Raw genomic sequence first — 22461 nt, 5'->3', positions numbered from 1 at the left:
ATTCGGACACACAAGTTAAATTCCTAGACACCTCGGTTGTTCCTGACAACGGTAAACTGAAAACCACACATTATAGAAAACCAATGGACAGGCAACAGTACCTAGACTACACTAGTCATCACCCACGACACCGCAAACAAGGTATCTTTGTAGGACACGCTACAAGATTAAGAAGAGTATGCAGTGATAACACAGACTATATAAAACACCTTAATGAACTAGAGTCAACCCTGGGAAGCAGGAATCACACGGTCAGCTCGCTGGATATCGCTTACGGAAAAGTATCCAATCTAGAAAGGGACGAAGTGCTCAAGCAACAACGTCGAAACGAAAGCGCCCGACCAGCAGCCCTAATAACCAAATTCTCAAACGCACTCCATAACATAAACAACATCCTACCAAAATATTCTAGCCAGTATTGACCGACTTAAAAAGACGTTTCCGGAAGCCCCAAGTGTTACCTACAGAAGAAACAAGAACCTAAAAGAATTTTTAGTGCATGCCAAAACTAGCGCTTCCCAGGAACCAGTCATCAGCCCTTGCCGCCGCCCAGGAAGCAAGACCTGCAAACATCTCCAGATGCATTGCATTGTCAGTAGCACTGCCAGCCAATACGTTCACAAGATTGTTTCAAGCTTCATGGGCAATTCTTCTATTACTGTGTATATGCTAGAACGCTCATTCTGACAAATGTACAACATTAGAGAAACGAGTCAACCTATGAACTTACGCCTGAATGGACGTCGGGCCGACACTCATAACAGTGCCTCCAGAGCAGTCGCGGAACACTTCAATCAGCCGAACCACAATTTGAATGATCTCAATCACTATATCTGCAGTCAAACTAAGTCTCCAAGGAAACCTAAATACAGAGAATCGTACGTAATTCATAAATTCAACTGCCTGAAGCCGGCTTGAACCAATGCTTCGAAAGGCAGCTTAGAAACCTCACGGTATCGGAATCTAACATAAAAATAATGCTCTTACAAAAAGTCAGCATCTCAATCCGCAATAGTCCTCCCTGCCCGCCTCAAAAGCTTACACTTGAATACAATTTCTGTGCTCTCCTACCCCCACCTATTTTTCCTGACTTGCTCCTAGCCGATTTCGACATACCATGCGCACTCGCTTCCCTCGACCTTCGGCATTTCGTCTCACTGCCTGCTTTACAGACACACGCCAAAAAGAAAAAAAGAAAAAGAAAAAAAAACCAAAAAGAAGTCCTTCTAGGAGCCGCAAAGCTTTGCGTGAGTTGCACCCGCACATACCCCTTCTATTCTCCTGCGAAAACTGACCTCCCAAGTCGAGATTCTTCAAACTATACGGGCTATTGCTATTTACGAGTTTTCTCTCTTATACACAGTTCAGCAACTCTGCAATTGGCTCCCCTAGACGCCCCTTTCGTTCCCGATCTTCCCAGAAGCCTCCTTTGAGGTCGCCCGGCGCCGCCGCAACCCAGCTTGAACCGCTCCCCCCTGTTTTCTCCGGCTCTCGCGTAGCTACACATATAATGGATAAAGAATATTCACAAAATTCCTGACCACTTTCGCATCAACTATTACACGTCACAGTGTATTACTGAACACGTCAGATTTCCATTGTATTTTCATATAATTGCCATAAAAATTACAACATATGTAATTGTAACCTATCAGACGAGTTTCGACCCCTATTTACAGTAGTGCGCAATAAAAAACAAACACAGAGAACAACTTTGTGATATCCATAGAAGTTATCTCGTAAGAAGAAAACCAGAGCTAATAAAACATACATAAACATTACAAATTTTACTAGAAATACCAATACTAATTAATGTAATATTCAACAATACTTACCCGTGAAATATTTTGTCACAATTTCACACACGCGCAGAAACAAAGCCAGCAGCCTATAACGCGATAAGAAACTTTTAAGTCTTTTGTATTTATCTGTGTTCTGTAGCGAGTCATTTCCCGCATATTATCTTGTTTATTTACCTTTTTACAGTTTTCATATAAACTCGAACATTCATTTTCAATGTATTTATTTTCCTGTTATACCTCGGTGGAATGCGAAGGGTTTCAGTTCATTAACCCGTTTAATAAAGTCTTGGTGCCAATGTTACCTTAAGAGAGTTCAACGCTGGTCGACCCCTTTCGACAGATCGTAGACACAAGAGTCACATCCCTGGGGTTAAAAAGAAGGTCCGCTTCACGCCGAGTAGTCCGATTGGCGCTGGCTACCACACCTAAGTGCAGGAAACAAAGAAATACCTTAACATATGTACCCAGGAAAGTGGTTGGGAAACATCCCCACCAGTAGCATAGTGGTCATCACACCAGACGGGGATTCTGGAGGTCGTGGGTTCCGATCCCACCCAGCGGGCGTTTTATCACCTCTTCTTTCTGACTGAAAAAAAAAATCTTTATCGGTGTCTATGACCTAGCTATCGCAATCCCTCCTTTGCTTTCCAAAGTTGTCTTCACTGCCAACCCGTACTCTAAATATATATATATTTATATATATATATATATATATATATATATATATATATATATATATATATATATATATATATATATATATATATATATATATATATATATATATATATATATATATATATATGTGTGTATATATAAAATCCAGGGGGTAGTAGAACTTTGAAGATGGTAGAGAACACAAGAGAAGAAAAACTTCGAACAAGGTAAAAGCACGATTGTGGCCTACGTTTCAGCAAAGAGAACTTGCTTTCCTCAGGGCAATCTCTCGCCTGGCAGGCGAGAGATATAAACCCTGCCTGCCAGGCGAGAGATTGCCCTGAGAAAAGCAAGTTCTCTTTGCTGAAACGTAGGCCACAATCGTGCTTTTACCTTGTTCCAAGTTTTTCTTATCTTATATATATATATATATATTAAAAGGAGAGACCAAGGACCGAGATGTCCCGGTGATGCGGTGGTGTTCTATTTTACAACATGGCGAACTGGGGAAGATGAAACAGCTCACGCGAGAGCTGCTCACGAGAGACTTCGGGCACCCATGAATACATTCTCGTCGGTGCCGCGATGATGATTAGAAAGTTTCTACATATTCGCCGGTCTCATTTTCGGCGCCCACAAAGAAGCAGTGGTCAGTCTGCGTCCAGTAGGTGCCTTCAATTCGTTCGTTCTTGTCGGATACTCTAAGGCAATCAGTAGGCGAATGTGCAACAGGGCCCTTCTTCGGAGCACATTCCGGTGAAGTCGGCGCAGACGACGTAGCCAGGCAAAAATTTTAAGTAGATCGTGTACTCCTCTAAACTCGGATGTGTATTCAACCAATTTATAAAGGTCTCGTCCTGAAAACACCTTCTTCGCTCCTTGATGCTTCCTTTTGGATGTTTGCACTCTCCTGGTTGGACCATCATTGCGTGATGCATTCCGTGTCTAAAAGGGCGTTTTCCGCAATTTCTTCGCCTGTGTTGTAGTATGCATGCAACAGCAATCCCCTTGGGATTTCTCTCATGATGGTCCGTACCCCGCTCTTCAGCGTCGACTATCGATTGACTTTTAGTTGCCAACACTTGTCTCTCACTCTTCACTTTCGATTCTCCAGGTGGTACGTCCTTAATCTCAGTTTGGATGCAACCCCGATACACAGCTTGTGCCGACGTAAAGGGAGTCGATTTGCTTGCGCTCACGTCGGCTGTCTTTTGAATGGCACACAATAGCGAGGGGTCTTCTGCCTGAAAAGTACGTTCGGAAAAAAGCCCCGCATTATCACGCTCTACTTGCGTTAGGAGCCGTGACGCATGTGGAGTTTCTGTCATCGAGGCTTCTCGGGAGTTCCTCAAATCAACGGGGTCATAATCGTTCTGTAGTTGTCAAAAATTCTCTGAAGCTTTTTGATAAATATAATGACTCGAAGATCTGGCTTTGCTTCAGGACGTCACATTTTCTGCCTTTCAATTGGTAATATATTCCGCACATAACGTGAAATATTTCGTCTTCGTATTCGATGTTGGTAACGAATTCCTCGTCTATATGCTCAATGTCGACAAACGGTTCGATTTCTTCGTTGAGTAATCTCAACCTAACTTCATTTTTTGGTAACTCTTACAGAAAAGTTGCCAACACATCACTAACACCACTCCTCGTCATTAGGAGGGCTAATGCTGCTCTTGCTTCTTTGCACAGTGCTCGAGCTATTATCCGCTCCTTTTCTCGTTTCGTCTTGCGATCGTTAAGACGCATTGTATTCTCAAGAATACTCTGCTCTCACATCAAAGGTTATGCGTCTTGCGTTGCGCAATCAGCGGCCGCATTCTCCTCACCGTTCAATTAATCGCCGCCCATCGAGGGAATCGTAGGAGGTGAGCATCCGTCGTCGTCTAGTCCGCCCATCGCCTCGGTCACTTTCGCGTACCACCACCGGTTCAGTCCATCACACCAGTTCGTCGTCGGCATCAAGGGGTCCTCCCCCTACAAAAGGCCATTGTTCGGAAGACTCCGAATCGCAGGAGGCCTTCTTCCCAGGTTTATCGGCACCATTGTGTGGGATCCGTCAACCCCCAAAATGTCTTCGTCCAGCTTCAGGATGGGTCGATACATGGCCTCGATCCTCTCCAAGGATACCGCTCCGTCCATCACCGTGGTCAGGGTGCCACTTCGGAGGCCCTGTTCTATCTCGGACAAGGCGGCGGAAAGCTTGTCCCGAAGGGCGGTTCGTCGCAGCAGCTTCTGCTCGATCGAAGTCATCCTAGGTCCTTGGAGGTAGGTCCGCCGGCCTCTCAAGCTGAAGCCGTCAAAGAAAGGCTGTCAGTCCTGCTTGTCGGTGTTGGACTAGCAGACACGAGTCCCGGGTTTCGGCACCATATAAAATGAAAGGAGAGATCAAGGGCCGAGACTTCCAGGTGATGCGGCGGTGTTCTATTTTACAAATAGGCGAACTGGGGAAGATGAAGCAGCTCACGCGAGAGCTGCTCACGAGAGACTTCGGGCACAGATGATTATAATTGCATCGGTGCCGCGATGATGATTAGAAAGTTTCAACAATATATATAGATATATATATTTTTATATATAAATATACTTATATATATAAATATATATATATATATATATATATATATATATATATATATATATATATATATACATATATATATATATATATACATATATATATATATATATATATATATATATATATATATATATAATATATATTTATGTATATATATATATATATGATTCTGAAGCTCGAGGGCAATTCCCCAGACATAAACAAACTCTTCAAAAGCACTTCAACCAGTTACAACAGAGTGCACGCCTTTCGAAAATCTTCCCCACCCCTCTCCGTGTTGTGTACAGGCGCCCCAAAAAATATTAAATATTACCTGTAACGCCAAAACTGAGAGGGCAGCCAAAGGTGGGCGTCGAGCATGCGGACAGTCATTGTGCGGAGTACGTAAACACATGCAAACCACCACGGTCTCATAGAGCACCAACTCCCATTTCAAACATCAAAGTCACGCGACACTCGACTGAGACTCTTCCAAAGTGGTGTTCCTTTTGGAGTGCGGTGTTGGTGGCATTCAATACATTGGCTAGAAGGACACGGCATTACGCATGCCCTACAAAAACCGTCGCGCACATGTTCGTTCGCTCCCGGATATACCGTTATCCCAAAATATTAACTCCGAAAACCGCCCGTTCGATTCAATCAAAATTACACTTATACAGAGTGGATTTTCTACTACAAGAGAACACGAACAACGCGAATATTACATTATTCATAAATTCAATACCCGAAAGGCAGGGATGAATGTTTGCCTAGGCATTATGTCATCTAAACATGCTGTTGAAAATCTGGCTGCGGAATAAACCCCTATCTACATTGTAAGTCTCTTTGTTGTTTAAACAAGTAATCAAGCTATTCTTATTTTATTTATTCCCTTTCTGGGGCTTCCGCACAGGCGCATATACCACAAATAACATCGAAGCGCCCTCCGTTGTTTACTCCAACAAAGTACCCCCGCGACTCCCGCGTGCTGGTAGAGGAATATTTAAGCACCTGTCCCCGGGTTTATGGTCAGGGACGACCCTTTTGACTGCCCGGACAGGGCGGAAGAATACATTCAAGAATGATGAATGTCGTCCGCCCGTCCTGCTGGTCGGCGGAACCGTGCATGTTTTGAGCCACAGTGCGCAGATCGCAACTACACTCTTAACGAGCCTTCCTATTTATTTGTAGGGTTGGCGTCACTGAAACATGTGTGTGGCTGCGACCGCTTCCTGTAAACTATTCCTGTAATGTCAGCGACCATTGGAATGCTGTGCCCCCCCCCCCAGTGATTGTGTGAGATCCTTCCTGTTACTGTATTGCACTTTCCTTTCTTGAGCAGAACGGCGCCCTTCTGAAGCGGGCGCTCACTGTCACTCTTTCTACAAGCTGACGAGTGACAGAGGACAGCGTTTTGAAAGAGTTGTGTGCTCTTCAATCCCCTCAGCATGTTTAGGTCCAGGTTTGCTTTCTTTTTTTCTCTCTCTCAATTTCTCTTTTTTTAAATTTTTACCTTACCTCGCCGAGAGTGCGCGTCTGTTGTTGCTTTTATCCCCAAATTCTCCTCTCTGTTTTTTTTTTCGGCGACGTTGGACGAAGAGCTTTTAAATGTGCGCAGAGAAATACAAAAGTGTTGTCTTGATAAAGGTCAGCAGCCGACCTCACCGTCGACAAATAAACAGTTTTTTTAGAAGCTATTCCCATTTTTACTCTCTCTCTCTCTATATATATATATATATATATATTGTAAGGCGGGTTTATTGCTTGACAGCGGAAGGAAGGAGGGGCACTGAGAAGTGGCAAATGGATCGGTGGCCCAGCCGGCAGAATGTCTCGAGTAGCCCACGAGCTTCACGCCGACGACGATGCCGCTGCGGTGGCTGACCTTGTTGCCTCGTCGTCGTCTGTACAAACCAGGTGGTCAATCCCCTTGAGCGGGCATACGCCAATCACAAGGACAATGCTGACTGTTGTGGCCTCGTAGCAAATCATTTGTTCGTTAGTGCTCGCATGGTGGCTGCGCGCCACTTGCTCGTCTTTCGCACTACAATTACCCCCACGGCGAAGGGAGCCACCCTGGCGACCTAAGTGCACGTCACGACGGAAGGGTCGTAGTACGGTTTGAGGCGATGCACGTGTACCGTTTCGCGTCCGCGGCAGCGCAGGTCATGCGATGGGGTGAGCGGCTCCACAACGTAATTAACGGAGGAGGTTCGTTCGAGTACGCGGTACGGTCCATGGAACTTGGAAAGGAGCTTGCTAGAAAGTCCAGGTGTAGTGGAGGGTACCCAAAGCCATACGAAAGAGCCAGGAGAGAAAGTCACTCGTGGGTTGTCACCGTCACGCCGATGTTTTTGGTGGAATTGGTCTTCGGAGGTAAAACTGCGAGCAAGCTGACGACACTCCTCAGCGTGGCTGCAGAGTTGAGAAACAGGTGTGTATTCGGAAGCGTCGGGTCGGTAGGGTATAATGGTGTCGAGAGGGTAGGATGCTTCACGGCCATAGAGGAGGAAGTAAGGCAAGAACCCTGTAGTAGTCTGCGTCACGGTGTTATACGCGTAAGTCACGAAGGGGATAATCGCATCCCAATCGGAGTGGTCAGCAGACGCACACTTGGCGAGCATATCACCAAGGGTGCGGTTAAATCTCTCCGTCAACCCATTAGTCTGGGGATGGTAGGCTGTAGTGCTGCGGTGGGTGACGTTGCATTCTTTGAGAAGAGCCTCGACCACTTCTGACGAGGCGCGAAGTTTTGGCTTAGAAAAGCTGCGAGCGTCTTCTATGGCCAATTCACCAAGGGAGCAAAAAGAATGTCGGCTGACTCCAAGACGAAAAAGAAGCGTGGAGCTAGTTCGGCCAGAGAATAAACGACGAGGAGAGAAAATCACGCGCCATCGGCTACGATTCGCGTGTGTGAGCTGACGTGTCTTTGGCTACTCGCCTTTGTTCTCTGCCTCCCCTTGCGGGTTTTGGCCAAGGTTTTTAGATTTCAGATTGCTTTTCATCTCGTTTAGACAGCCCTTTCTAGCGCTGGAGCATTTCCTAAATTGTAGGTTCGTGCAGCAACCGAGCTTTATGTCGTTCAGCTCTCCCGGCCAGGGGCCATCGCCCTGGTCGGCTTCCCTTTCTGCGCAGGAGCTGCCTCTGAATTTATTCTCCAGTGGTGGCGTGAACAGGGTTCCTCTGGCTCGGTCACCGACTGGCACTACCAGTCGGTGACCGAGGTGGCGCTCAAAGTCAGTGGCGCTCAAAGTTGAGCGCCACTGACGTGCTCCACAAATTTGCAGATGCTGGGGTGATTGCCGTGTATCGCTGTAGCCGAGAGGACAATAACAGAAGGGTCCCCACTGAATCAGTCACCGCCACATTTGCAGGTCTCACTTGCCCCTCTGAAATGAAGGTCTGGCCACTCGTTTTCAGAGTTGAGCGTTTAAATCCACGTCCTATGCAGTGCAAACGGTGCTGGCGATTTGGGCACTCTTTGAGGGGTTGTAAATCGTCCCTTCGTTGCTGCTCGTGTGGGAGCGCGCACTCACTTCCTAATGCAACGCAGATAAGGTAAAATGCTGCCTCTGTCAGCAAGGACATCAAGCGGACTATTCGAACTGTCCTGCACGAGCTCAGGAAATCAGTGTGCTCGAAGTTCTAAAAAAACTTCGCTGTTTGCGGGCGGAAGCCACAGCCATTGTCGGAGACCACGCTTTCGGATGCGCGGGTGTTCCCTCTCGTCAGGTGGCTACAACGGACCCTTCCTTGTCTTCGCTTGTAGATGCTGCTATCGCAAACGCCATGCCTGCAGCGGTTCACAGTATGTCAGGTATATTTTCAGAAGGCTTTCAGCAAACGCAAGCGCAAATGCAGATAATGTCGTCGCAGTTCTCCCAACTGCTCTAAGCATTCCAGGGCATGCTCGCTTTCATGCAGCAGCTCAACTCAAACTCTATTAATCAATCGTTCAGTCTTCCTGAAGCCGAGACTGCTTCTCCTCAGAGCTCTCCAGTAGCTCCACTAATGACAGCTTCGATGGTAAACCCACTCTGCGCCAACCTTGTCAGTTAATGCAACAGTGCTTGCACCAGCGCAGTCTCAAAGCGCTGCATCTGTACCTGCTGTTTTCCTTCCCCTACCAGCCAAATCACACTGAACAATCTCTGTCATGAGACGCGACCATCGTCTACAGCTTCCCAGTCCAGTTGTCACCCACCTATTGATTGCTCCACAGTCCCGCTACCTCTAGATTCATGTGACAAAACTTCGTATGAAGACATGATTGTTAACTTTACCAACAAGAGAGGCACGACCCCTCCACCCGGTCCCTCTGCGAAATCAAAAAATAGGAATGCCCAGTTACGCAACACCACGCCAGAGGATATCCTAACCAAAGCGGTGACGGAGGCTTACATATAACTAATCATGGCGTCTCTTAAAGTGTTAGAATAGAATATCCGCTCGATTCAATCCTCTTCTTCCTACCTTTACTCTTTAACTTGTAAATGTTCCCCTGAAATTGTCATTTTACAAGAAACTTGGTTGGACTCCGGCACATGTTATACGTTTCATAACTACAAAACTTTCCGACAGGACCGTCAAGGTAGCGGTGGGGGTTTACTAATATTATTATCTGATAATTTCTGACGCAATGCCTTTAAGACTTTTGACTTCTTGTCCTCTCAATGTGAGATTCTCTGTATTGATTTGCTTCTGCCGGGTTGCAAGCCTTTTTCATTGGTAAACGTGTATTTCCTCCACAGAGTTTTCGAAGTCATACCATTAGATTCGGTTATCGCGGTGTGCCAGAAAGCAGTGGTAGGGGTGGAAGACTTCAACTCGCATCATGTATCTTGGGGATTTGAGACAGACACCTCAGTGAAACGCCTGTGGGAATGGGCAGGCGATAATGACCTTCACTGTCGAAATATGGGCAATGCCACTTTTATTAGTGTTCAGTCGCGGTCTGTCCTTGACCTCACTTTTGCAACATCAGGGCTGATATCCTCGTGTTCAACAGTTGGCTGTGAGACGAACAGTGATCATATTCCTATTCTTTCCGAAATAGTTTTCTCCGCGAAAATACCTAGCCACAGAGTACATTCATTCACCAAAATAACAAAATTTTCCTTCGCGTTGGGCAATGCACTCTATACTTTTCCACCTATGGAACAAACCTGTATGCCTGAAAGCGTAATTAAAGCTATTATTGATTCCAAACGTGAATCAAAATTTACTGTTGCATCAGTCCACAACAACTCGTGTAGTCCTTGGTGGAATGAAGAATGTACCAGAGATTTCCGACGTAGGAAAGCCGCTTGGAAGCAGTTTCTTCCAAATCAGAGTGCAGCGAACTGGGTTAATTTTTAATTTTACCGCGCAACTTTCAAGCAAACTGTATTACTTGCAAAGGAATCATTTAACTTTGGCCGATTTTCAGCTCTATCAGAACCACATCGTAAAAAGCATTAGTGAAGTTTATGAGGTCTAGGAAATCATGTGCCCCGTCTGTGAACGCACCCTCATTGGTTGGTACGCCGGAAGAAATCGTAGACTTCCTAGAGAATATTGCTGGTGACCTACAGCTGCGCTTTGCGTCGAGGATTCCGCCTACAAGCCGTCGTTCTCTAGGCTCAGCCGATTTTCAAGAGGTCTCTATAGGCGAACTGGGTAAAGTGATTTCTTCCCTACCAGAATATGAGCCAGGGTCGGATGGTATTACCACCGCAATGATAAATTTGTTTGTATAAAGAAGCTCCATCACATTTGCTAAATGTAGTTAACGTTTCACTTAGAAACGCATGAATACTACCTGAATGGCGTTTGGCGAAAATTCTGCCTTTCCCCAAGAAGCCGGGGCTCGGTTATTCAAGTGATAACATTAGGCCGATAGCTCTAACATCTACCCTCGCCAAAGTGATTGAGCACGTTTTGCTTCCCCGGACTAACAAGTTTCTGACTGATAAAAATATCCTAAACTGCAGACAAATTGGCTTTAGAGAAGGATGCTCCATTTGGTGGACGAGAAAACAAATGTTTTCTCGCACATTTCTTCTTTTTTCAGTGTCAATATATTTTTAACAAATTGTCCACAATGATGAAATTTACAAAGAAATATTTCTTTGTTTAGAGAGTGTGATTGTATTCGCTAGAAGTTGGAAAATGCGCAGTATTCCGTATTTTCGGAATGGCGTGAAGAGAACAAAAAATGCGAAAATCTTATAAAAACGCTGTATAGGGCAGTTCATGGCTTTAAAATTATGTTCTCTCAGAAATTATGGCGATTCAAAAAATTGAATTTTGTATGGTTTTTTTGTCAGACCTAGCTTTGCTTTAAACCGTCCAGATAAGAAAGCGGCTAGAAAAGGAAAAAAATTTTGGACAAAAATTCCTCGAGGGAGCATTGCGGACCATTTAGGATGAGCCACCATTTTTAGTCAAAAAAATTCGTGAGGGTGGAATTTACGGCTGGGACGTTTGGCATGGAATGACCCAATGCAAGACGTATTGTGAAGAAAGTCGACCAGTTTAGGCCTATTTTTCTCGCGCGTCAACCGGACTTCGTTACTGTCACGGAAACATGGTTGCATAAAGAAATAATAGACCCGTTGTTTTGTCGAACTACGTGATTGTTCGCAAAGATAGAGAGAACAGCGATGGCAACGTTGCAATTGGGCTGCGACAAGGCCTTAGCTTTTCAGACACGATGGATGTTCCTGATGTCGAACCAGTCTGGTGTAAGGTTTCCCTACAATCGTATCACTGTATCCATTGGCGCGGTGTACAGCACCCCGCATGAAGAAATGGCATACCTGGAATCTTTATACGACTACATGCACTCATATGTGACCGGTGGAGCAGTAATCATGGCTGGGGACTTTATTCTGACCGATTAATTGTGGGAATGTCTGACTACCGGAACAGCTGTGAAGGACGAACTGATCGATTACCTATTGCCATTTATTGTCACACGATTTGTTCCACGCCAACGTTGAACAACGGGCTTCCATTTGTCATACTAAATCTCAATTTGGCTAGTGATCATTTCCCATCAAACAAAATCGTAACAGAAACTGTAGAGGGGTTATCGGATGATAAGACGGTTTCAAGCTGGCTTCCTGTACAAAGCGGAGGATGCTGTAGTGATGGTGTATTGAGAGCACGAATACCACATTTTCGAAAGGTGTGCTCACAGGGCCTTCGCGCTACGGGATATTTAGGCTAAAGTTAAAAGTATTTTTGCTCGTGTTTTGGCCACTTTTGTTGCGCATGTTGCAAAAGTAACAAAAAACACAACACGTTGATCACACGCGACGTTGTTCCTATTAAACGGAAAACAAAAAAGGCCAATAAAATACAGGAAATCAAGGTTCATCCAATGGTACAAAGAAAAAATAAATTACTCGTCTAGGATATTGGAGGTAAAAATTGGTAGTGGCGAAGAAAACTTCTGCACCATGAGTCTAAGTAAATTTTTAGACAGCCGCCCTGGAATTTGTGGCAATATCTCGGTTCAAAACACAACCACCCGACTTTCATTTCAGCTGAGTAGGATATATTGAAAGCTAACCTATTTAACACCTTTTTCCAGTCTGCATTCGCTGCTGAATATGTTACAAAAATTCGTTTCTATTTCAGGATATCAAGGCAAGTTTGCTTTTGCTTGGTTTGCTTGGTTTGCTTTCACTTTTATTGAACATCGACGGAACAAAATTTAATTAACTCGACAGGATTCCTAACTCCTTTTTAAAGCGTTACACTGAACCAGTGTGTACATATGTTTTCATTACATTTTCCACATCGCCTAAAGATTGCGAGGTTACATCGGAATAGAAAATTGCCAAAATTTTTTCCTTACACAAAATGGGTGAATCGTAAGGTCCTTCAAATTACATACCGATTTTTATTGCATGCACTTTCTGCAAAATTTTTGAGGACGTTATCCTAAAGTCTCTTAACGAATACGTGTCAGAAAATACACTTCTTCATTTCGACTAAGGCGGTTTTGGTCGGGCCTATCTACTGTCACAAAGTTGGTTTACACCTTGCATGATTTTGCCAATTGCATTAACGATGATTCGCAGGTTTACGTGATATTTTAGAACTCTGAAAAGCTTTTTACCGAGTTTCCCTTCCCAAACTTATCCAAAAGCTCACAAGTTTACTGGGCAACGAACATATAACCCAGTGGATGGAAAGATATTTGACCGACCGACACCAATATTGTTCAATATGATGCGCATGTGCGTGGAATCGTCCTAGTATTTAAGGGGTGCCACAGGGTTTCGTTTTAGTTCTATTGTTGTTTCTCTTTTTAATGACGTCGCAAACATAGTAGACGTAAAAATCAGATTGTTGGAAGATGGTTGCATCATATACCAGATATGATGCCTGGTGTCGAGAATGCAAAATGGAAGTATATACCAATAAAACTATCGTCATATCAATAACAACGAAAAAACGGAGGGACATTTTTTGTATTCCCTTTGAACGTCGATGCCTGCAAATATCTGGCCAATATGATATCGTCCTATGTAAATTGGATTGCGCATTTCGAATATGTTATAAACGAAGCTCCTAAAAATTATTTTCTTCAGTAAACCCTTCGTGATTCGCCCTCACGAAGAAAACATCTATCGTACACCATGCTTATCCGTCCAATCTTCGAATATGCGAATGTGCCTGTTTCACTTTCACAAACAGAAATGTATGTGCGGTTGAAAGAGTACAACAGAAGGCAGTTCTTTATATTTATATATTTATAGGCGCACATACTCACAGACTGCTATTTTGAAAAGAGCGGATCTGCTCACCCTGACCAGCCACACCAATCTAAATAGTATGTAAATTTCGTACCTGATGTTAGACAACCCATTGAAAATAAATCCGGCTTGTTATGATGTGGCTTACTGTAAGTGCCAAAGACGAAACAAGCATCGCCACACACGATGATGAGTATTTTTTCAAGAATAATGTGTTTGGTCACTGATCTTTTCATGAGCCACACGTGCCTGGAATGCACCACCCCATTGTGTGTTGACACAGCCGACATTTGAAAATTTTCTACTTCAAGCCAGTGAATATGTATTGTCTTTTATGTAGCCATGATTTCTGGAATTTGACGTCGTCGCAACTTTAGGTTGTGTATTTCTTATTATTTTGTTTCGTCGTGCACGAGAAAGTGAACCAAGCCGCCACGGCGTATCAGTGGCTGAGGCGTTCTCTGCTAAGCACGAGGCTTCGTGTGCAATTCCCGGCGGCGGCGGCCGCTTTTTTTATCTCTGTCAGAAAAGCAATGCACAGCAAAGCGAAAAGCAAAACCCCAGTGTGTAGGAGATTTAGGCGCATGTTAGATATCACAAGGAGGTCAAAATTAATCCGAAGCCATTCACTATGGCGCGACCGGTCCCCTGCGTGGCGCCGGCGCGTTAAAAACCCTACAATGAATTAAATCAGCAAGTAAACAAAGTTTATGTTCACGGCGATTCTTTCCTGTCCCTGCGCGGAACTTTTATATATTCGGCGTGATATTTTGAATTTTGATATATTCGGCGTTTTTGATATTTGATTTGATGTATCATGAATGTGGTATGTGGCATAATGTATGTTTTTAGTGTGTATATTGTTGGTGTGTTACAGTCTGACTCGACTCCTGCAATAGTCTCATCACGGGATTGACAGCACCCTCAATTACATATATAAGTTACAGAATCAGTTCGTTTCAGGATTGCATATATAGGGCATGCACCAAGGGAAAGCAGAGGTTGTCACAAGCCACACGCGTAACAACCTAACAATCTCCAGCACTACAAAGCTCCCCCACTGTGGCAATACGACCGATACTGTCACCTCGACTGTAATAAATGCTTCGACTAATTCCTCTCCACCAGGTCAAATAAGCAACAGTCATAATAATTTTCTTCGCCTGCCGTCACAAAACAAAATCTTCCCGGGAGTTTAATTTTTATTTATTTATACATATTTATACATATTTATACATATTTATACATATTTATTTATTTATACTCCTGCTTAGGCAGGAGTGGGCGGAACAAACCAGCTGATAATACAATGCACGACAGGAAAACACAGCGCACACTGAGCCCTAACAAAAGTTGCATACAACGTGACTGCACCAAAGAGAACAAGAAAAAATAGCAAAAAAAAAAAAAAACTCCGTTGGACATGCGCGTTGCGCATACAAAAGCACATTATGTGATGGTGCAGAGTTAACGAAAAAAAATAGTATAGAACAATGCTGCCAACAGTAGCAGGCAAGCGCATGCAATAGGCGGAAAAAAACAACACCCGTCGTATATAAACACTTAATTGCACTGCGGGGAAAGAAGCGATCAGAACCAGAGAAAAAAAGCGCAACAATTAATGTTCATAAACCCTGACAGCAAACACAAATGCGCAAAAACTTCAAGCATGTGCGCACGCCGAAGTTTCGGTAAGCATGCGTATAAAGGATGCAGTGGTAGGGCAGTCTATCAAGCTTGCAGGTAATCGGTTCTACTCGCGTATAGTCCGCGGAAAGAATGAATTTTGAAAGACGTTAGTGCGGCAATATATCTCGGCTAGTTTTTTAGTGTGGAAAGCTCGGGTAGAGCATTTATCCACATGTGTTAAGTATTTCTTGGTGGCAAGACACAGGTTTTCACGGTAGAGTAGATGTAAGTGTTTCAGGCGGTCGCGGTAACGTCTTAATTTCAAGGTTTCAAGCTCGGCTAGATTTAGAAGCGCTGTAGGGGAAATATGCCACCCGTAGGCATTGTAGACAAATCTGAGTGCTTTTCTTTGAACGCCTTGGAGCATGGATATATTCTGGTCGGTATGCGGGTCCAAAACAATAGACGCATATTCTAAAAGCGGTCTTACGAACGTTTTATATGCGAATACTTTAATATTTGGGGGACAAGTTCGCAGTGATCGCCGAAGGTAACCAAGCTTGCAAATATCTTTATTTTTGATATTCAAAACGTGCGAATTCCACCTAAGATCTGCTGAAATTTTGACCCCTAAATATTTAAATATATTAAAACGAGAAATACATTCGCCTTTGATGAAGTACGAAGATTACAAAGGGTTACGTTTTTCTTGTTAGGGACAGAGAGAGAGTTTTCTTACATTTATAATCATTTACCAAGTAGGGCACCATTTTTCTATTTTCGTGAGAACTTCGTTCAGGAGAATTTGGTCTGCATGGTTGTGTATTTCGTGAGAAAGGAACAAATCATCGGCGAACATTTTTATTTCATAGGTACGTTTGAGAAGACATCAATAACGAAAATCAGAACAAGCAACGGTCCCAGTACCGAGCCCAGGGGAATGCCAGAATTAACTAGTGAGGGTGCGGAGGATGTATTACCTATATTTACACACCGGTACCGAAGGTTAAGGTAAGATTTATACCTAGCCATGAGGGTATCATTTTTAAGGATGAATGTGAGTTTAATAAGAGTTTGCTGTGGGAAACGCGATAGAAGGCCCTTTCGAAGTCAATAAATATTATGTCTACTTGACTTTGACCATCTAGTGCTGACGCGAAATCGTGGATTACATCCACTAGCTGCGTTACGGTAGATCGCCCTCTACGGAAGCCGTGTTAGCGGTGATAGAGTACACAGTGTGTGTTTAAAAAGGTCACGACATGGTTACATATGATATGCTCAAAACATTTGGCGCATGCGCACAACAGGGAGATAGGACGAAATGGTCACACGGTTGAAGGGTGCCTCCCTTTGGGTATAGGGTAATTTTATCAAATTCGTAGCCCTGAGGCAACTCGGGTCGGGATAAAGATGCCTCGAAAATGATGCACAAATACTTTGAGCACCATTCGGCGTATTGTACAAGAAAGGCGTTTGGCATACAATCAATTTCTGGGGATTTTTTCGTATCAAGATTTAGTAAGAGAGATAGCACACCACTTTCTGAAATCGAGACATTACCAATTGGCTGGAGGGAAACAAATTCCTCAGCAGGTGGCGTAATCCCATCATTGTGAGTGAACACAGAGCAGAAGAACTGATTGAACAAATTCGCAGTTATGTGTCTGTCCGTGACAGTTTCGCAGTTATTTTGAATGTTGTAAGAATGTTTCCTCTCGGGTGATAAATGCCGACAGGACTTTGCGGGGAACGAAATTAGAAAGTTTTGTATTCTGGTACTGAAAGGTATTCTTTGCGTTTTTTTATTATTTTTTCCTTTACTTGTAGGCGTAATGCAGATAGCTTGTGCCGGGTGGACGCCTGGGGTTTAACGCGGAGTTGTTTCCTGATCTTATTTTACGTTCCAGTTACACTATTTCTTTCGTCTTCCAGGGTTTAGAGGGTTTAACCATTTCATCTTTGTTGGCACAAAGCGAGCTATACACTGATGAGCAAGGTTTTTAAAATAACACCACATGTTATCAACCGTTTAAGTCGGTGATTCACAGAGAGACACAAAATCAGAAAACAGGAAGTCTAACTCGTTTAAAATACTGACATCATCAGCACGTGAAAAAATTGGGATCCCATGGGCACCATTGCGCGTGGTTTTCACATTGTTTAAACGGACAGTAAGAGACACGATATCATGATCAGATATGCCATCAAATATGTTTATTGTAGGGTTACGACGAAGCAAGCAACTACTAACAAAGAAAAGATCTAAAACAGAGCTTGAATCACCTTGGCGACGAGTGGGATAAAGCACCGGTTGAGTTAAATCGTGATAAAGAACGATGTCAAGTAAAGGTTCCGCAGCAGCGCTAAGCGACTCTGAAAATTTTTTGGTCCAATCAATGGACGGCATATTGAAGTCCCCTGCCAATAACAGATTGCAAGAATCTCCTCTGGAGGAACATAGAAAGTTGCTGATTGCTTCAAAGAACTTTTTGTCGGCAGAAGGTGGGCGATAGGAACCGCTAATGATCATATTAAGCTCACCTAAAAATACCTTCAGCAACACGCATTCAATGCCAGGCAAGTCTGCCAGTCTAGTAATAATCAGGGACTCTTGGGAAAGTATTGCTAACCCCCCCCCCCTCCTTGCATCAGCCTTTTCAATATATTTATACCCGGGAGGCAAAATTTGGTCATCGTCTATGTTAGCATTCAACGAGGTTTCCGTTATCACAATTATGTGGGGGCTCTGCGTTAAGACAACTCCCGAGGTCGTCAGTTTTTTTCGCAATGCTTCGGGCATTAGATGTAGGCATCGAAACAGCTTGTCACAACTGGTCTGATGTCAGGGCGACGCCCACCCAGATTGTTCACCACGCCTTTCAGGGAGCCTATTTACTGGAATCCTCACCTGAAGATCATCTTCGCGATTGTACAACACGTCGTCTACTTTAATTTTTTATGTAAACCTCACTCTATTGCCCCTAGCTCTGATAGCGGCCGTGTCGTCCCACAGCTTCTTTCTTGTTTCACGTGTGGACTTCAAAAAGTCTTCCGAGATCGAGATTGGCGTACCCTTAGTGCAGTTTCTTAGAACTTGCTCTTTCTAGAGGTTGTCGATAAATTTTACGATCACAGGCCATGATTTGTTTGCTACCTTTTGTGTGATTTGGTCTATTCGTTGGGCCGAAGGAATTTTTATTTTTAAGATAGCAGAAAAAATGTCATTAACTACAGAGTCGATAATGCTGTCGGATGTTTGGTCAGGTCTCTCGTCGACGCCATATAGGAGAAGGTTATTGCGCCGACTACGGTATTCTTAATCAACAAGCTTGTTTTGTAGGTTCTGTACACTCTTTTCTAGGGAAGTTATTTTGGAACTGACCTCAGAGAAATCCGAAGCTAAGGTTTCTACTATAACAAGCTTTGATTCTGTTTCAGAAAGCCTGTCACCGATACTTTTCTGGCCTTGCAGAAGTTCGGCAAGAAACTGCTCAGTCGTCTGTCTCTTCATACGCGGGTTCGGCTCAACATCCCCGCATTGCAATAAAAGCGGCAATAAAAACTTTTGCGCAGAAAATAACACGTTATAAGTGCGACGTGGGCACGTCAGCTGAAGGAAGCATCTATCACTTGTCTTAACAGATGAGGCATAAAAACTAACCTGCATGAAGAATACAAAGGAGTTTGACATGCCGCTGCGTGGCCAGGCGACGTGCCCACTCAAGATGCGTGCTGGCTACGGGATCTCCATATCCGGGATGGGCGATGTCGATGATCCTGAGAGGGAGTACGTCCTGTTCCTTTCTTCATTTAGTGGTACTTCGCAGTCTCAGGCGAAGTACGGTGCCTTGTTTATCACGCTTACATTGTCCGGTTGTACTGTGCTGGCCGCGACTTCCGTCAGGAAAAGAAGCTGCATGAAGAATACAAAAGGGTTTCACATGCCACTGCGTGGTCAGCCGACGTGCCCACCTTTAATTATAACCCTATCCCCAGTTCAGTGTAAATGCTTGTCAAATGGCCTAAAATTTTGCCCTGCTACTGGTGGCTTTGACGAATTCAAGGTTTTGAAGTACTTACGTAATTTCGTCAGAAGTCTGACGCTACGAGAATATTTCTACGATCACTTGGCGGCAGACAAAAATCCGCACCACCCTCCCTCGTTATAACCATTTGTTATAACACTACCTAGTTATAACTCTCACACAGCGTGATAGTTGCCTCAACACGTGCATCAAAGCTGCCCAACGCGATGTACGGAAAGCATACCAAACAGAAATTATTTTCAACTATAACACGACTACGAACAAAAATAAAGGCTAAGATGAACTTGTGAGCTGTCCCTACATATTTATAATTCTGCCGAAAATCTAGGCGACATTGCAATCCTCGATAAAACCAACTAAAATAGGCAACTAGGTATCGACGCTCTACGAAGCACTGCCCAATGATCCTACTCAAGAATATACGCAATCGTCGAAGCTGAACTTGCGGATCTTGTAAAAACAAAACAATTAATAAAACCACCGCTCGTTCTTTGGCCGCTTTAAGCAGCCGGTAACTTCTACCCTCTCCCTTAGATTCACGAGGTAAAACACCCATGTCACCCATTTGTTTCTGGCATTGGCAGTTACCGAAAACCTCTCTATTTATGTGGATCATTTTAGTTGCGACATTGCGCCCAGATTACCCTCTTTTAATAAAGATAGCAATCATTTTCTCTCAAAAACCAGAAAACTTTAATTTACTGATAAGTGCCTCCTTGTCATACTCGACGTTGCGTCACAGTACACTATGATTCCTCATGAAGATATTATCACCGCTGTATCACTTGCGTTGAGCAGCCGTCGTGTGACAAACCTGTCGATTCATATACTCTCCAAACTTTCCTTCTGCTTATTCATGAGCTCAACAATTTTGAGTTTGACGGGGTTTATTACGTGAGAGTCAGCGGAGTTTCAATGGGAACTCTAATTGGGCCCAGCTAAGCAAATATGTTTATGGCTCACCTCAAATTAAACTTTTCTGACACACAAAATATCAATAAAATCTTTTATAAAAGGTTTATTGACGACATATTCACAATCTGGCAGCACGGTAACGCGGAGCTTCTGACCCTAATTGAGAAAATTACGTAGCACATCCTAGTATTTGCCTTGCTCGTTCTTACTTGAAACACAGTGTATACTTTCTGTACGTTCTGTACGTGCACAAGGTACGCCTCAAAGTAAACTGCATAGAAAACCGACCGGCAGGCGGCAGTATTTGCACTTCCAAAGTAAGCGTGTCAAGCCCGGCAAGAGGGCAATACCTTATTGTCAAGCCCACCCTTTTAGAGAATTTGCACAAGCCAAGCGGATTTTGACTCAAACTGCCGAGAACTCGAGACCGCTCTCCGGAACAAAGAATACCTGGAACAAGTTATCGATGACAGTGTTGTGTGAGCCAACCACTTTACCCGTAAGTAAACCTTAAGAAAAAAAGCCCCGAACATTATTCCGCATACAAACCTAGTTTTAAACACTGAGGGTCCACTCTATTATGGTCAACCGTACTAAGAAGACATCACATATTCTAATTAAAAGTGAACAGTTAAAGAGTTTTTCCCTAACCACCACACAATGCTACCTGCGTAATAATAATTAAGGCGACTTTCTTACAAACTCTTGTATCAGCGGTTAGGAAACTACTGGTGGCATGCTTTGTAATATCCCTCAATATAAAGTATGCACACAGCGTGCCACCAGCATCGCTTCAGACTATTACGCAAATATAAAAGGTAAGTATAACTGTGACAACTCTAACGTCTTACACCTTCTAGAGCGCACTATTTGCAGGCAACAATATATCGGCGTAACTTAAACGTCCTTCTTGATGATGACCATGTTTGGGTTTTTATGGCGCAAGGCCGACTGAGGGCACAGAGCATTAATGAATGGTTGGCTCGTTTAAGTTATATAATGTAAGAGTAAACCATTTCAGTAAAAATAAACGAACTAAAGCACAAGGTAATGAAGATAACTGGTGTAAATAGCCGGGTTAACATGAAGCCTGGCAAGAGATGAGATGTAAAATCTTGTCATCAGTGAGAAACTTAAAAACACGCTTGATGGAAAACATAGGCTGGTCTCCTAAAAAGTATGATGCGTGAAACAGGGTGTGTTTTCTGTATATTTGTGGGAAGTGTGTTTTCGGGTTGTGTCAAGTGCGTTGCATTGTAGGAGTATATGGATTACGAATAGGGCTTCTCTACACCCACTGCACATGGGTCTTGGCGATCAAGTGAGCAGGAGGAAGTGTGTTACGTATGGGTGGCCTATCCGTAATCCTTCTAAGTTCACTTCGGTGTGTCTGTTGTGCGAGAAAATTGTGAATCGTCCTCAGAGCGGCTTTATTACACGTAGTTGGTTGTCTGTGTGATCACTACAGTGTGTTGGCCATGTTTTTGGTAGGTATTGTCTGATGAGTGGCTTGAGTTCAGTGTAGAGTATTGTTGCTATGTCTACAGTGTTTCTGAGTGCAGCAAAGCGGCCCTTTCCACAGCCAACTCATTGCCAGCGATTTTAGCGTGGCCTGCAACACAGCAGACGATCACATTCACATTTTAGGCATAGGCCGACATCAGATATTTCGAAACCACATCGACAACATAATTTTTGCGAGACATTTGGGATGACATTGTACGCACCTTGCTAAGAGAACCTGTAAAAAATGGTGGACTTAGCGAGATGTTTTATATAGCTATTTAAAATTAAAAATAGACTACTGCTTCCACCGTAAAAATGGTGGAGTTCATATGGATGCTGTTACAAGCACTAAAGTTGATATCCTGTGCAGCAGAACAAACCGCAGTAGACATTTTCGACGTATCATAAGAAATCGCTGCCACATGTTTTTTCTGGAGATACATAAGTTGCTGCAAAATGGCAGTTGTGGGTAGCATGTTTTGCTTAAATTGAGTAAAATACAAAGCACATTATACAGGGAGAATATTCCATGGGTTACTGAATCAATGGTATGTTTTTATTGTGTCTAAAAACGAGACAAAAATTCAGAA

This window comes from Haemaphysalis longicornis, unplaced genomic scaffold (assembly GCF_048455015.1).
Source record: "Haemaphysalis longicornis isolate Haplotype H1 unplaced genomic scaffold, Haemaphysalis longicornis Haplotype H1 scaffold_11, whole genome shotgun sequence".
Taxonomy (NCBI): domain Eukaryota; kingdom Metazoa; phylum Arthropoda; class Arachnida; order Ixodida; family Ixodidae; genus Haemaphysalis; species Haemaphysalis longicornis.
This window is presented reverse-complemented; position numbering follows the sequence as displayed.